Source organism: Osmerus mordax, chromosome 20 (genome assembly GCF_038355195.1).
Source record: "Osmerus mordax isolate fOsmMor3 chromosome 20, fOsmMor3.pri, whole genome shotgun sequence".
In the NCBI taxonomy this organism is placed as follows: Eukaryota; Metazoa; Chordata; class Actinopteri; order Osmeriformes; family Osmeridae; genus Osmerus; species Osmerus mordax.
This window is the reverse complement of record NC_090069.1, coordinates 7,185,590-7,199,350: the sequence shown is the minus strand read 5'-3', so window position 1 is coordinate 7,199,350 and position 13,761 is coordinate 7,185,590. Positions and strand designations below refer to the sequence as shown.

The 13,761-nt window shown below is 41.1% G+C and overlaps 1 protein-coding gene across 3 annotated transcripts in view; it reads right to left on the bottom strand.

Moving 5' to 3' along the window:
- Window positions 1-13,517, bottom strand: part of pam (peptidylglycine alpha-amidating monooxygenase) — a 121,696-nt gene extending 108,179 nt beyond the window's left edge. The window contains exon 1 of one of the 3 annotated variants that reach the window (XM_067258741.1): window positions 13,455-13,517. The gene's annotated coding sequence lies outside the window, so the exon portion shown is untranslated. The remainder of the gene's footprint in view (window positions 1-13,454) is intronic. The other 2 variants (XM_067258742.1, XM_067258740.1) reach the window with 2 other exon arrangements.
- Between the last annotated feature and the right edge of the window lie 244 nt (window positions 13,518-13,761).

The window sequence follows — 13,761 nt, the reverse complement described above, 5'->3', positions numbered from 1 at the left end:
GTTTTTTGCAGTGGGGGCAAGTCTGTCTGTCCGAAGCCCCCCCCCCCAGCCGAAACCAAGTTCTAACCCTATATTTCGGTAGCCTGGCTCTGCCCTTCTACGTACTTCCGCTCAATTTTGCTTCTGTACTAGGTCTGGCCATGAGATAAGTCAGATGTCTCCCGTAAATTGTCTACCGGCCAATCAGCGAACAGAGGAAGTGGCTGTCGTGCGCTAGTTTGAGTTGTAGTTCCATAATGGCGGCGGAGAAAGATGCAAGCGAAGCCATTCGGTCCGTTGTGGCAACGCTGCCGAATATCCATAAGCTAAAGCCAGAGCAAGAACAAGTTTTGCTGAGTTTTGTTGGTGGCCATGATGTTGTGGCCCTCCTCCCCACGGGGTTCGGGAACAGTTTGATTTTCCAGCTACGGCAGCTATCTCTGTTACAGTAGTGGTGAACGAATTGGCTAAGGCGAACGCTAGCGATTGGTTATGGCAGATCAGAGTGGCTCTGGGCAGATCCAATAGTTTTAAACTTCAACAGAGTACCCGCCTACAAGGAAGTCAATGCTTGTCAATGGAGCGAGGCCAGACTCTCTGTACAAATGAAATGTACATGAGTCTGGTTAGGACCAGGCTAATATTTCGGAGCAGGTTAATGTAATAGTCTAATAACTAATGTCATATTGCACATACTTTCGTCCTATTTCCCCTAAAGCAATAAGGTTAGGCTACTTAAAGAGACGTTCCACTCAAAGTATGTTCTAAATGGCATAAATGCTGCCAATTAATAATTGACGTAACAACGTATTGTAAATGGTCAGTAGCCTATCGATTAAGGTCCTCGAAAGCATGTGCACTGTCTGCTTTATTTGATCTTGATAGGCTAAGCATTCTGTAGCAAATAATAACAATAAACACACTATTTATAAATTAAAACTACTTCATCATAATAATGCACTTAAAATACAAACGTGAGCAAAGGCTGCAAATCTCTATCGAATCAACAGACATGTGCAATTTAGCTATCCCGGGGAAGAATACAAACAACAGATCACCAGTCAAAAACAAAATCACCAGTTAACTTAATTTAAATTAGCAAGAAGTATAGACTAATACAATAACAGGTTTAAATGAACTGACAACAACTGATAGACGGCCTACAATTTTGTACAGCCCTATTTCTGATACCGTGGCGGCAGAAATGTAGCCATGGCGGGCCGCCACAGCAAAATCAACATAGAGGAAACACTGCACAATCCAAGCTCCAGCTCAAACTTGCGTGCTAGAACGTCTCTATCACGTTGTATCCATGCGTCGTTGCTAATGTGTGCTGATGTTGTGACGTAGTCTAGCACTGAGTTCCCTTTGTTGACAGAAGACACTTTTTGCCACAAAAACGTAATTTCAACTTAAACCATGCAACGGAACGATACAAGCAACTCAATCGCTAGCAAGACGAAACTTTTGACGTCTATGTAGTCCAAATATTGACAGATCCTTAGGGGTGAGAAAATAAATAATAATAATAACTATAGAGGATACAATTTCTGGGAAAATTGTAGTGTAGTGTGTGCTTGCTTGCAGATGGGTCCATTTAATAAACAAGCTGAACCCCCTTTGAAACAAGCTATTCTAACCACGTTGTCACCAGCAGTATTTTTCAGATGGATTCGCGATTCAAACAGTACTAGTACCATCTGCTGACTGAAAATATGCCCCCAAACACGTAAATAAGCTTGTTATTTATATAGGGGGAATGGCTAATTCAAAAAAAGTTTGCTGGAAGCGATCATTGTCAGTAACAAAGCCAAAAGCGACTTTTTGGTCTCAGTCTAGAGCCCTGCCTGGAGAAGCTGAATTGTGCTACGAGCAAGCTACTGTAGCCTATTGCTAGATGCTGTTGCTAGCCAAACTATACTGAAGGGATTGTTTGAATGCGACAGTAATTAAAACATTTCTTTTGACATTAAGTTTAGGCTGTGGCATTGAAGCCAGCAAAGCACCACACAAGTTTAAATACATTCTTTAATGTGACATGGCTTACTGTACATGCAAGTCTTGAATTGCTTAAATGTAACCTACATGTGCTACTAGTACACCACGGCACGATACGATACTCGCTGTGCAACAGCACATCTATGCACGTTGTATCCATGCGTCGTTGCTAACGTGTGCTGACGTTATGACGTCGGCTAGCACTGAGTACCCTTTGTTGACAAAAGGCACTTTTTGCCACAAAAACGTAACTACAACTTAAACCATGCAACGGAACGTAAATAAAAATACAAGCAACTCAATCGCTAGCAAGACTAAACTTTTGACATCAACATTGTCTATGTAGTCCAAATATTGACAGATCCTTAGGGGTGGGAAAATAAATAATAATAAAAATAATATATATGTGAGAGAACAATGGTTGTGCTCGCCGAAGGCGTGAGCACACCCAATTGTGCAATATGAGTAGGCTAAATGCTTGAAAAATGTTACTAGAAGAGAAAAACTTAAGGGGACGGACCCACCTGCAACCAACATTTTTTTATTTATGTATGTATTTATCCCTTTATTTATCTATCTATCTATTTAATTAATTTTGAATCAAACGGCATTCCATACGCCAGAGCTACCTTAGTGTAGCTCAGTCAATTCAACATGGCCGAGAGTTGAGAGTGAAGAGAGCAAAACTGGCAGCAAATTATTTTGGGGAAATGTCAAAATGCTTATCCAAACAACGTCAATCGCGGCACTGCACTCCGTTGGATTATAAAAAGGACAGCAAGAGTGCCTGGTTCTCGAGATAATCGTGGGAAACTTGCTGCCCTAAAATCCCATTCAAAATGCAGACAAAGACAGACATGATTCCTGGCATTATTAGAGAGATATCTTGCTATCTCACACTCAATACAATATAAACACGTGCGAATGACAAATCATATAAAGATGTCTCCCCACCTTCAAGACAAGGCTTAAGACCCACTTGTTCCGGGAGTACAGCGGTACAATGATTTGCAGGACCTGGGGCCTGTACTACGAATCAAGATTTGGCGTTAGCGAGGTAACTTCAGGTTCAACCCAGGGTTTTCTGTACTACGACGGAGGATCACTTGTTACCGGGGTAGATCGCCATGGTAACACATGCTGAACGGCTAACCTGGTCGGGAGCAGGTTAAGTTGGAGATCAGAGATCAACCGGTATAAAAGCCCCGCCCACTAACTCATTCTTGAGAATAATGCCGTCACCGGTCATAGAAGATCCTGTGGAGCTTGGGGCGCGGATAGTGAGAGGTGCGCTCAGAAGAGCCAGAACATTTAGAGACCCACAAGACCCTTTCGCATTCCCTCATGAGTATCTTTATGAAAGATATAGATTCTCAGCAGAGGGAATTACGTATCTTTGCCAGGTTCAGCCGTATGTTGCCAATGCGACACATCGAAGCCATCCGCTCACAGTCCCACAGACTATATATACCGTTTCGTTATTTCACTACCTACTTTTATAGTGTGGGTGATGCAGAGCCTGAGCAAGAACACGGTCTGCCGTGCAATTTGCAAAGGATTTTCTTCAATGGCTGTTGCCACCATACTATGATTAATGGAGTGATGAAAAAGAGATATCCAAAGTGCCCTTTGTAAAAACTTTGGACTATAATATGTTGACAAAATGAAACAAGGATTTTCATTCTGTCTTCATCCAATGTTCTGATTTCCGTTCTGGAAATGTATGCACATTATATCATATTTTACAACTTCATGCATCATTTGCTCATTTAAACATACATTTACAGGAAACTAGTAATGAAAACAATATTTGACCTAATATTAGTTGGACTGGGGAGGTTTCATGTTGATATGTTATCCCTATTCACTGGGGTGTCTCCCCTTAACCATTTCTGTTGTCCTTGGGTTGCTTTGCGCCTTTTCCTAATCATTTCCATATCAGAAATGTGTGTTTCTTTTAACCAAAACATTTCAAACCAAAAATAACAATGTGTATGGTACCATACAATGCTCTTTAAAAGTTAAATAAATGATAATTTCACTACTTTCATTGAATTTGGATGTTTCATTCACTTTTATATCATTTTTCAAAAAGAATAAATAGGACATTGAAAGAAAGAAATGGTGAAAACCCCCACAAAAGACTCAAAATGCACTACAAAAAAGCCACAAAAAGGTATAAAAAGACGAAAACGTTGAAAAAGGTTTAACAAATACATCCTTATGTGTTCTCCCTTCCTATAGGAACACAGAAAAGCCAGCCTTGTTGTTTTAATTAAAAGCCTCTTTTACTCTATATCGAGCCACTTATACTCTATATCGCATTGTCTGCTCCAACCTGAAACAAATAAAGAACATTGTCCCTTGCAAGGCACACATGGAGAAAGTTGAAGGTGTCCATTTGACTACTGTGTTTCAAGGTTTATTGGGTGTGCTCAAGCCTTCGGCGAGAGCACAACCTTTGTTCTCTCACATATATATTTATTTATTTATGTATTATTATTATTTCTTTTCGCCCCCCTAAGGATCAGTCAATATTTGGACTACATACACAACGGCGGTGTCAAAAGGTTCGTCTTGGTAGCGATTGCGTTGGTTGTATTTTTATTTACGTTCCGTTGCATGGTTTAAGTAGAAATTGCGTTTTTGTGGTGAAAAGTGAAGCTAACGGTGGCTAATTTGCTAGCCACAGTCACTGACGTTACTAACGTCACTAACGTCACGAAAACACGCGTGACTACCTGTAGCAGAACATTCGTTTCACATCTGTTAACTTGGGGGATAGCTAGGCTAACTATAGCTTTACTGCAAGGCAGCTGCAGGAACGCCACAAGCAAAGAGGCCAGGGTGATAACTATTTACTCATTTTACTTTGTGATGTGAAACACAATTATGAAATGTAATGTACAATATTAGCTGATATTATTAAGGAAGTAGGCCCACATCTACTTTTGGAAACGGTAGTCTACTATTTCACTGAAGCATTAGCATCATGACATTAGCCTCTGTTGCCCGGGCAACACATACTACAGTGGTCTATGATGCATCTGTTTTCAATCTTTAAAATAAACATTCCTCACAAATACATTTTCGTTGTAGGATTTATTATGACATTACATTACAAGTAAACGATTTGTGGGTGAAATTATCATTACCTGTGGTTTCAAACCAGTGTTGCTCACTGCAATGCTGTAGCCTACGCGAGACACTACAAAAACATCTACACAGCTGTAGGAAGTCAAACGGCGACAGAACATGTTCAGCACTCCCCTTACTTAATCAAAAGTCTATCTAACTACTAACCTGAACTTCATTGCCACAGCCTAAACGTTGCCAATCTGTTCATGAAAATAATTAATTTCAGCCTAAACCGTACAACGGAACGTTAAATCCAATTCAACCAACGCAATCGCTACCAAGACGAACACAGCAGTAGTCTAGTACTGTACAGTAGTAGTACAATTTACCGGGGCAGCTTCTCCACACAGGGCTATATCGCATTTTGCGTTGTTACTGACAATGATCGCTACCAGTGAGCTTTTTATGAATGAGCGATTTTCCTCTAAATAAATGTCAAGCTTATTTACGTTTTGGGGGGCATATTTTCAGTTAGCAGATGGGACTGTCTGAATCGCGATTCCATCTTCTACTGCCGGGTAACGTCGTAGAATAATCTTCAAAGGGGGTTCTTTATTAATGAATGAATGCAATGAGTAGGCTACATGCCTGAAAATATCACGAGAAGGGAAAAACTTAAAATGACCTTTAAGTCATAGAGATTAGGTCCATTTTTACACCGGTCTGCCAAATTTATTCGTTTTGATTCAACGATGAGGCTGCCTCTTGCAGGGGAAATGAGAAGACATCTATTTCATTCTACACTTCACTCGTATTTTCAGTTCCGTTAAATCTATTTAATCTTTATAAATAATAAGTATGCATTTTCATATAAAATATACATAAATCAGTTGTAAAAATGTCATTCAAAAACGGACCCCTGTGCAACCGACGCAAGCAAGCACACCCTACAATTTCCCCAGAAATTGTACCCTCTCTAGTTGCTTATAATTTGTGTCTTTGTCTTGGCCTTGAAGTGGAGGCCCTAGGCTCAGGGGGAGGAAGACGTTCCTCTCTCACCAGACGCTGGGTTTCGTCCCTGGTGATGCTCTGCCAGGCCTCTACTGCAACTGTCTTCAGTTCCTGCTTGTTCTTGGGGAATTTTCCCCTCAGTTTTGTCTGAAGTCAGGTGGCTGAGCGGTTAGGGAATTGCGCCAGTAATCCGAAGGTTGCTGGTTCGATTCCAGGCCGTTCTAAAAATGACGTTGTGTCCTTGGGCAAGGCACTTCACCCTACTTGCCTCGGGGGGAATGTCCCTGTACTTACTGTAAGTTGCTTAGATAAGAGCGTCTGCTAAATGACTAAAGGGAGTCAGGTGGCTGAGCGGTGAGGGAATCGGGCTAGTAATCCGAAGGTTGCCAGTTCGATCCCCGGTCATGCCAACTGACGTTGTGTCCTTGGGCAAGGCACTTCACCCTACTTTCCTCGGGGGAATGTCCCTGTACTTACTGTAAGTCGCTCTGGATAAGAGCGTCTGCTAAATGACTAAATGTAAATGTAAATGTAAATAAGAGAGTCTGCTAAATGACTAAATGTAAATGACTAAATGTAAATGTAATTTATCAGATCGTTGGCAGTGCATCAAGATGTGTATAGGGGAGTCAGGTGGCTGAGCGGTTAGGGAGTCTGGCTAGTAATCTGAAGGTTACAGGTTCGATTACCGGCTGTGCCGAATGACGTTGTGCCCTCCAAGGCACTTTGATTGACCCTACTTGCCTCGGGGGAGAATGTCCCTGTACTTACTGTAAGTCGCTCTGGATAAGAGCGTCTGCTAAATAACTAAATGTAAATGTAAATGTCTTTAGCAAGCGAAATACATGCTCAATTGGATTTAGGTCAGGTGATTGACTTAGCCATTGCAGAACATTCCACTTCTTTGCCTTAAAAAACTCTTTGGTTGCTTTCGCAGTATGCTTCGGGTCATTGTCCATCTGCACTGTGAAGCGCCGTCCTATGAGTTCTGAAGCATTTGGCTGAATCTGAGCAGATAATATTGCCCGAAACACTTCAGAATTCATCCTACTGCTTTTGTCAGCAGTCACATCATCGATAAATACAAGGGAACCAGTTCCATTGGCAGCCGTACATGCCCACGCCATAACACTACCTCCACCATGCTTCACTGATGAGGTGGTATGCTTTGGATCATGAGCAGTTCCTTCCCTTCTCCATACTCTTCTCTTCCCATCATTCTGGTACAAGTTGATCTTGGTCTCATCTGTCCATAGGATGTTGTTCCAGAACTGTACAGGCTCTTTTAGATGTTTTTTGGCAAACTCTAATCTGGTCTTCCTGTTTTTGAGACTCACCCATGGTTTACATCTTGTGGTGAACCCTCTGTATTTACTCTGGTGAAGTCTTCTCTTAATTGTTGACTTTGACACAGATACGCCTACCTCCTGGAGAGTGTTCTTGATCTGGCCAACTGTTGTGAAGGGGTTTTTCTTCACCAGGGAAAGAATTCTTCTGTCATCCACCACAGTTGTTTTCCGTGGTCTTCCGGGTCTTTTGGTGTTGCTGAGCTCACCAGTGCGTTCTTTCTTTTTAAGAATGTACCAAACAGTTGATTTGGCCACACCTAATGTTTTTGCTATCTCTCTGATAGGTTTGTTTTGATTTTTCAGCCTAACGATGGCTTGCTTCACTGAGGGTGACAGCTCTTTGGACTTCATATTGAGAGTTGACAGCAACAGATTCCAAACACAAATACCATACTTGAAATGAACTCTAGACCTTTTATCTGCTCCTTGTCAATGAAATAACGAACTCCCTTTATGAGGGAATAACATACACCTGGCCATGGAACAGCTGAGCAGCCAATTGTCCAATTACTTTTGGTTCCTTAAAAAGGGAGGGGCCACATATCAAATGTGTTGTAATTCCTACACCGTTCACCTGATTTGGATGTAAATACCCTGAAATTAAAGCTGAAAGTCTGCACTTAAAGCACATCTTGATTGTTTCATTTCAAATCCATTGTGGTGGTATACAGAGCCAAAATGATGAAAATTGTGTCAATGTCCAAATATTTATGGACCTGACTGTAGACGTTTTTCAATTGGTAAAACCTTGTCTAGTGAAGGTGATGTCTTTTTGTCTTTTTGTCTACATTTTTCAGCCCCACCCTTACGTTTCTTAGCCTGGTTTTCCATTGTTATTCTTCTCCCGGTGCTCCCGATGGCCAGTCCGCTAATGCGGGGCTGGGCCACGGTGGTGAATTTTCAAGTCATATCATTGGAAATGCTCGTGCTGTCAGGGGGTGCTACAGCACTCCTAGTTCCCATGGTCATGATGGTGACGTTTCACATTAGCTACCACTATTGACAAGGGCAACCGTCTCATTAAACACATTGGTTTTGTGCTCCCCACCGGCAGCACAAATGCATACTTGTCTGAAATTAGGTCTTTTTGGAATCAACTTTTCGCCGGGTTTGGAGCACGCCATGTTTTTCGCTAAGGAAGAAACAGGTACTGTTAGCAAATCGATTAGCCTGCGTTGTTGCGAATGACACAAACAACCTGACCCACAGAGGTTGCGGCCAACTTTCAGTGAGTGAGTTGGACAAGTAAGATAGAAATCACATTTAGTTGGAACAAAAAGATGTGCCGGTTAAAATGGAAACGTTCCGTCAAAATGAATTAATTCCATAATAATATATTGGTTATAGGTCCGGGTCCGGATAGGGAACCGCCTGGGTCCGGACCCGGACCGCGGTCCGCCAATTAGTGACCCCTGATCTAGGACCTCCACTTGAGAAAGTAAATGGCATATTTGATCATTATTCAGCAACCACATATGGCATACATACTGGCGTATGACTATTAGTTTCACTGTTACCTCTGTATGGCACAGTGGGACGACAGTGGGTGGTGGCAACAACACTGTCACTGCAGAGAACAGTAATACATTTCACTCCTACAATATTCATAAATAATTGTTGAATGAACATGGTCACATAGATTACTTGAAACATACATATGCTTGGGTTTCCGAGCTGCTGCCACCAGGGTCTGAAGAAATGTCCCCTTCCACTCCTTCCATCATGGGGCGACCCTGATAGCTGGAGAGGGCCAGCTCCTCAGCAGGAGTTAAGTCCTGTGGAGGAGGGCCCCCTCAATTTCATTGTTCTATAGGCCCTTTGTAGCTATACCAATATCCTACAAAAAGGGACTGACTCAGGCAATTCAGCCTTGTACTTGTTGGCCTTAAAATATGTGCAAGTATTGCCTACTGTTACTTAACGTTTTGAATTATGGTTTTATATTTTTTATTTGCTCCCACGATCGTTTGCCACTGCCAGGGTTGCAACTAAAATAATACAGCAACAAAAGTTTAACGTTATGGAATGCACACATGTAATTATGGTCACATTTTGTGACTGGGGCACAAGATATAAATAAGTCATGTAGCTTACGCATTTACAGCGTCTGCTATTTTCTGCCAGCTTGGCAGCAGCGACTGTTGATTTTGTCTGTATTATATGTCTGTATTCCTGATATGTTTGTATTACAATATTTCACACAGGAGGAGTAGACAAAGTTTGGAAGATTATTGTCGGCTCCTCCTGCTTGAAATATGCGGCTCTTGTTTTGTCCATGTTTGCGATTGGATATACGGTGCAAACACCGCCCCTTTATGTGAACGCGCACGTGTCTAGATTGGAAAGATCTGGGTTGAGTTAGAGAGTTGATAACCGCCGTCGTGATACCACTTACCGTGATTGCGATTGTTACGCTTCGCGTAGCCGGGTAACTGAAAGTGATCCAGAGCATGTTGATCTTGATTCGTAGTACAGGGGGGTGTTCCATCAACGTCGATTAAGGAAAAGCTAGACTTATCTCGCCAAGTCTCACTTACTTTAGCGAGAGTTCCGTTCCATTAAGGTGGCTTATTTTAGTTCTAGCTACGTAACCAAGGTAACTTATACTTCGGAACTAGCCTGATCCGTGTCAGGCTAAAAGTCAAGCTAAACTAAAATGTGTTGCAAATAATTTCAAACAGGCGGAAACAGAATCTCAGAAGACAGTTCCGTCGAGTAAATTCCTGCACGCAAACCACTTTAGTCCGTGTTCGGAAACGTAAATTCAGACTTTTTGAAGTGCAGACATTAATGATTTAGCTACATGTTTACTTAATCTCCAAAAAATATATTAATTTTAATAAACAAGTTAAGAAATAATGTCACTTTTGTTTTCAAAAGCCATTGGTTAATTGACATAAAATAAGGACTTAGAAACTAAGCAGAGCGTCTAGACAAGTTACAATCAATTATGGCGTATCCGTTCTTTGACAACCCTGTGGTGGATGAAGGTGCTCAGATTATACAAAGAGCATTTATCCCACCAGCCCCAAGGGTCTTCAGAGACAGAAGTAATGGTTCCCTGACCAGTATCTGTGGAAGAAGTATAGGTTCAGCAGGCCCAGCATAGTTTATCTAGATAAATGTAATTGTCATTCTTAAAAAAAAAATACATAAATATATATATATGAAATAACACTTTAGCAACTCTTAAGGATGGCAATGAACACATAAGAGCAGCCTACCATCCTTTGTAAAAAGTAATAGAAAGGAGAGTAGACTATAATAGTAGAAAGGAGGGTAGTAGACTGCAGTCTATGTAGGTAGGCCTAGACTATGTAGTCTGCTGGAATCACACACAAGGAAGCAAACCCACTGTAGCCAAGCCTTGACACTGTTCAGTCTGTCTGCATCTGTCTATGTCTTTGCATGTGGGACATTCTTGAACGGGCAACTATGCCAGGAAATATGAAGGGTATACCTTGCTCCAAAGCAGTACCTGAATATTATCATCAGTTTTTCAGGTAATCTTGAAACACAAAGAATCAAGGAGGACTTTTTATTCAATTGTATAAAGTATTTTCATTGTTTAAAGTAGCCTATATGTTGACAAGCCTGTATATTACCTCTCCTCTGGCTTCCCCAATATTATAGATGCAATATACTGTCCCCATGGGTGTATCCAGGCCCATTGGAAGACTCAGGGGGTGACTGCCTGGTGCCCCCATGGTTGAAAGCCTTTCTAAAATGCCCAGAGTGGCAAAAATTAGACCAAGTGCCCTACTGTCTGCCATTCACATTGTGAAATATGCTTGAGTGCACAGGATGCCCCATGCAATAAATGACAGTGTGCCCTCTATAAATGTAAAAATAGTTCCTTCATAGTATAGAAAATGTGATGCAGTACCCTATAAGGTGCCCTTACAATGGCCAATGCCCTTACTTCCAATGGAAAAAGGTGCTGTTATGAAGTGCCCTTTATGCTGCCCCTACATGACAGTGTCCCAAATGTTGCCCTTTCCAAAGAAGACAATTAGATTCTATGCCCAACAGTCTCCCCTAATGTTCCCAGTAGGGCATGCTTTCCCAAAGTGAGGCTGTGACAACACTTGGCACAGCCACAGTCTGTCACTGTCCAAGCCCCCTCTGGATCTGTGGAGGCAGACTATGTTAATTGGAAATACTCGTAATATAATAATGATAGTCATGCTGAGCAATTTTAAATGACTGTTCTGCCAAACAAAGTGTGCAGTTTGGGTCACCTTCTGATCTAAAAAGTCAGTGCTGGATCTGTGCAATACTAGTCATTTCAGTGAATCCCCATTTAAGTCATGGTTATCTTTCCCTTTTATCTTAAAGCTCAGCATTTAGCCTATCAGTTAATAAATGTGTGTGGCAAAGTTATTTTGAAGTAATTTTTGATTTTGTTCAAGATGTGAAGACAAAAACATTATTGGCCCACATCAACTGCAATTAACCATGGCCTTCTTCAGTGTTTTGAAATGTATCCTACAATTTTCAATTGCTGCCACGTTCTTTTTTGGGCTATTATTCTCAATCTCCTGTTGAGAATATCGACCATAGGCTAGCCTGTCAGAACGGTTTCAGACAGCTCATCAAATTACGCTAATTATCAGTAGGCCTAAATGCATGCATATATATATATATATATATATATATATATATATATATATATATATGTTAAGTAGATTTTGTAGGTCTACAATTTACGCATTTTAACGGTCGTAATGGTTTGACAAGTTGTCTCCCTTGCCATGTTAATTGCGGCAACATTGCCCTTTTTGGGAACAAAAAAAATAAAAAAATAAATTTACGCTGCTGAAACAACACACCTCTGCTGCTTTACGCTATACCTTTGCGACATAACTCCTCTTTTCGACGATCGCCTGATCTGGGCTGCACAGTCTAAGCTTATTGAGGTCTAGCTTGAATTAGCGTTTCCTGTTAGTGGAACGGAACGTTAGTGGAACAGCTTGAGGCTTAAGTCTAAGTTGACGTTTACCCAAGTGAGACTTATTCGTGTTAGCGCGACTTGCGTTAGCGACGTTGATGGAACACCCCCCAGGCCCCTGATGTTAGTTTCCTCCAGGAACACAATGACTCTTATTGAGGGACTTGTTGCTCTTGTTGGTTAGTTGTAACTGATTTAACTTATTGTACTCGCTGTGAATTATATTACATTATTGTTGCTTGCTTTTTCTACAGGTCACTCTTGCACTTTGAGGTTCATTTTTGTTTAATTGTAACTTGTTTAACTACATGCTCTTATGGTTCTTCCCATTGGCACTTATTTGCTTTTCACAATGTATGTTTCATGTTTTGGTTACCCGCAATGTTTTGGGGCTATCTCGTTGTTATGATCAGTGACCTATTGTAAAGTTCTCTCTTGGAATAAAAGCGTCTGCTAAATGTAAATGAAGATGCGTGTTACAGTACAGTATAATTTCCAGCATTTAAGGACACACAGTGCTTGCTATGTTGCGCAGCAACACAGTCCGTACTACTAGACTACTGACTGTATCATTCAAAGTGTTTTGGCTGCTTTTTTAGCTTTTTGAACCCACCTCTTTTAACATTTTAAACCAGCACATTTCCACCAAGGTTGTAAGCTACCAAACAAGTAGGCTAGGTAACTAGCTAGCGTTAGCTGTGTAGACAACTACAGGAGCTAACGTTAGCTATTTAGCTCACGATAGTCATTAGCTAAGCTAGTTACTAGTACCTAGCTAGATGGCTGCCTCGACAACAGGCACTTTATTTTTATACTTTGGCAAACGCTTAAAAAGTCGCTCTTTGCTAATAATTTAAAACGTGAATGTTAAAAAGTAGCTGGCAAGTGCTAGCTAGCAACCAGCATATGTAGCTAATAAACTTGAACGTTTTGTGTTCTTTCTCAAAGTTTCAATTCAGATAAATTGCAAGCACAACTTTTTGTCGTATCGTTAAAATAAAATATAGCCGTCACAAATCTTAAATACAATATCTGACTTAACTCGAATGACATTGTAAAACAACCTTGTAAGCTGAGCATCACATTACCTGTAAACAGACGCTGTCCACCGTACACAACGCTCAGGCTATATCACGTAGCTACTTTCTCACACCCAGCCCAACAACTGGCAGGAACTAGACCAAACAAAGCAGTTGCTGCGCATTCATTTGACTGCGCTAGATGAGTAGGGCAGCACGAGCCATTGAGCACGTCTACACTGAGGCATAAATATGCAACAGGCCGTAATTTGTCGGCATACTGTCTGTACTTTTTATATGTTTTACATGTTTTTATTTAAATATTTAATACTGTTGCAATACATTTCAATTAAATGCAAGATATGAGCATGAAGTA